The 3,427-nt window shown below is 34.9% G+C and overlaps 1 non-coding gene across 1 annotated transcript; it reads right to left on the bottom strand.

The window, feature by feature from the left end:
• Positions 1 to 424: 424 nt before the first annotated feature.
• LOC131505754 (U6 spliceosomal RNA) lies at positions 425 to 531 on the bottom strand. The gene has a single exon (XR_009258530.1). It is a non-coding gene; the product is annotated as a U6 spliceosomal RNA (small nuclear RNA).
• Between the last annotated feature and the right edge of the window lie 2,896 nt (positions 532 to 3,427).

The raw sequence follows: 3,427 nt of genomic DNA, 5'->3' as shown, positions 1-3,427 counted from the left end.
TACTTATTTCACTGAATCTAATATCCTCTAGATTCATTCACGTTCCAAAAATGAAAAAAAACCCACCACCACCAAAAAGAAAACCCTCATCTTTTTTATGCTTGTATAATATCCCTGTGTGTGCATGTGTGTGTGTGTGTGTGTGTGTATCACATCTTTCTTATACATCCATCCATTGATGGACTCTTAGGTTACTTTTATATGTTGATGTTACAAATAATGCTACAATAAAATAGAAGTGCATATATGTATTCAAATTAGTGATCCAGAGATTGTTTTCTTTGGATAAGTACCTGGCAATAGAATTACTGGATCATAGGATATTTCTGCTTTTAATTTTTTTATCTCTCTTTCTTTCAGCTTCCTTTTTCTCCATAACTTTATCTTCTAGTTCACCTATTCTCTCCTCTGCCTCTTCAATCCGAAAAATATGGAACGCTTCACGAATTTGCGTGTCATCCTTGCGCAGGGGCCATGCTAATCTTCTCTGTATCGTTCCAATTTTAGTATATGTGCTGCCGAAGCGAGCACTCTGCTTTTAATTTTTGAGGAACCTCCATAATGTTCTCCACAGTGGCTGCACCAATTTGAATTTCCACCAGCAGTGCATAAGGGTTCCTTTTTCTCCACATTGGTGCCAACACTTGTTATTTCTTGTGTTTTTGATTGTAGCCATTCTAACTGGCATAAGATGATATCTCTGTAGTTTTGATTCCTATTTCCCTGATGATTAGTGATGTTGAGCATCTTCTCGTGTGTGTGTTGGCCATCTGTATGTCATCTTTGGAAAAATGTCTGCTCAGGTCCTCTGCCCATTTTTTTTTTTTATCAGATTTGTTCTTTCAGTGTTTAGTTATATAAGTTCTTTATATATTTTTAATATTAACCCCTTATCAGATACATCATTTGCATATATCTTTCCCATTCAGTAGGTTGCCTTGTTGTTTTGTGGATGCTTTCCTTCACTGTGCAAAAGCTTTTGATTTTGATATAGTCCCAGTAATTTTTCTTTTTGTTTTTCTTGCCTTAGAAAACATATCTAAAAAAATGTTGCTATAGCTGATATCAGAGACATTAATACCTGTGTTCTCTTTAGGATTTTTATGGTGGCATGTCTCACATTTAGGTCTTTAATCCATTTTGAGTTTATTTTTGTGTATGGTGTAATAAAGTGGTCCAGTTTCATTCTTTAGCATGTAGCTGTCCAGTTTTCCCAGCACCACTTGTTGAAGAGACTGCCTTTTCCCTATTGTATTTCTTGTCTCCTTTGTCATAGATTAATGGACCATATAAGTGTGGATTTCTGGCCTCTCTGTTCTCTACTGATCTATGTGTCTATTTTTGGGCCAGGAGCATACTGCTTTGTTTACTGCAGCTTTGTAATATATCTTGATATCTGGAATTGTATATCTCCAGTTTTTTCTTTTTCAAGATTTTTTTTTTTTTTTTTGTCTCTTGGGTTCTTTTATGGTTCCATGCAAATTTTAGTATTGTTTGTTCTAGTTCTGTGAAAAATACTGTTGGTATTTTGAGAGTATTGCATTGAATCTGTATACTGCTTTGGGCAATACACACAACTTAACAATATTAATTCTTCGAATTCATGGGCATGGGATGTCTTCCCATTTGCTTGTGTTGTCTTCACTTTCTTTCATCAATGTTTTATCGTTTTCAGAGTACAGGTCTTTCACATCCTTAGTCAAGTTTATTTCTAGCCATTTTATTCTTTTTTGTGCAGTTATAAGTGGGATTGTTCTCTTAATTTCTCTTTCTGCTACTTCATTATTAGTGTATAGAAACACTATCAATTTCTGAGTATTAATTTTGTATCCTGCAACTTTACCGAATTCATTTATTGCTTCTAATGCTTTTTTGGGCAGAGTCTTTAGGGGTTTGTGTATAGTGTTCTAGTATCTTCAAATAGTGACAGTTTACCTTCTTCCTTACAAATATGGATGCCTCTTATTCCTTTTACTTGCTAACTGCTATGGCTAGGACTTCCAATACGATGTTAAATAAAAATGACTAAGTGGGGGGCGCCTGGGTGGCGCAGTCGGTTAAGCGTCCGACTTCAGCCAGGTCACGATCTCGCGGTCTGTGAGTTCGAGCCCGGCGTCAGGCTCTGGGCTGATGGCTCGGAGCCTGGAGCCTGTTTCCAATTCTGTGTGTCTCCCTCTCTCTCTCTGCCCCTTCCCCGTTCATGCTCTGTCTCTCTCTGTCCCAAAAATAAAAAAAATAAAAAAAAATGACTAAGTGGGCATCTTTGTCTTCTTCCTGACCTTAGAGGAAAAGCTCTGTTTTTCACCATTATGATGTTAGCTGTGGGTAACATGGTCTTTATTATGCTGAGGTATGTTCCCTCTAAACCCACTTTGTTGAGAATTTTTTTGTCATCAATGAATGTTGTACTTGGTCAAATGCCTTTTCTGCATCTATTATGATCATATGATTTTTATCTTTCATTTTGTTGATGTGCTGTATCACATTGGTTGATTTGCAAATATTGAACCATCCTTGTGTTGCCAGAATAAAGCCCATCTGATTGTGGTGAATGATCATTTTAATGTTTTGTTAAATGCAGCTAATATTTTGTTGAATGCAGCTAATATTTTAATGTTTTGTTGAATGCAGCTAATATTTTGTTGAGGATTTTTGTACCTATGCTCATTAGGGATGTTGGCCTGTGGTTTTCTTTTTTTTGTAGTGTCTTTGTCTGGTTTTGGGATCAGGGTAATTCTGGTCTCATAGAATATATTTGGAAGCTTTCCTTCTTCTATTTTTTCAAATAGTTTGAGAAGAATAGGTATTAACTCTTCCTTAAATGTTTGGTAGAATTTACCTGTGAATCTCTCTGGTCCTGGACATGTATTTTTTGGTAGTTTTTTGATTACCAATTAAATTTTATTACTAGTGATTAGTCTGTCCAGATTTTCTCTTTCTTTCCAATTCAGTTTTGGAAGATTGTATGTTTCTAGGAATTTATCCATTTCTTCTGGGTTTTCCAGTTTGTTGGCATATAATTTTTTGTTGTATTCTCTTATAATTATTTGTATTTCTGTGGTACCAATTGTTCTCTTTTATTCTGATTTTATTTATTTTGTTCCTTTGTCTTTTTTCTTGGTGAATCTGGCTAAAGATTTATCAACTTTATCTTTTCAAAGATCCAGCTCTTGGTTTCATTGATCTTTTCTATTGTTTTTTAGTGTCTCTGTTATTTATTTCTGCTCTGATCTTTATTATTTCATTCCTTATACTCACCTTGGGCTTTGTTTGTTCTTCTTTTTCTAGTTCCTTTAGGTGTAAGGTAAGATTGTTTATTTGAGCTTTTTCTTATTTCTTGGGCTAGGCCTATATCACTATATTATTTCCCTCTTAGAATTATTTTTGCTGCATCCCATAGATTTTGGATGATTGTTTTTTTATTTTC

Source organism: Neofelis nebulosa, chromosome 2, assembly GCF_028018385.1.
Source record: "Neofelis nebulosa isolate mNeoNeb1 chromosome 2, mNeoNeb1.pri, whole genome shotgun sequence".
Taxonomy (NCBI): domain Eukaryota; kingdom Metazoa; phylum Chordata; class Mammalia; order Carnivora; family Felidae; genus Neofelis; species Neofelis nebulosa.
The sequence above is the reverse complement of the archived record's forward strand: the minus strand, read 5'-3'. Positions and strand labels throughout refer to the sequence as shown.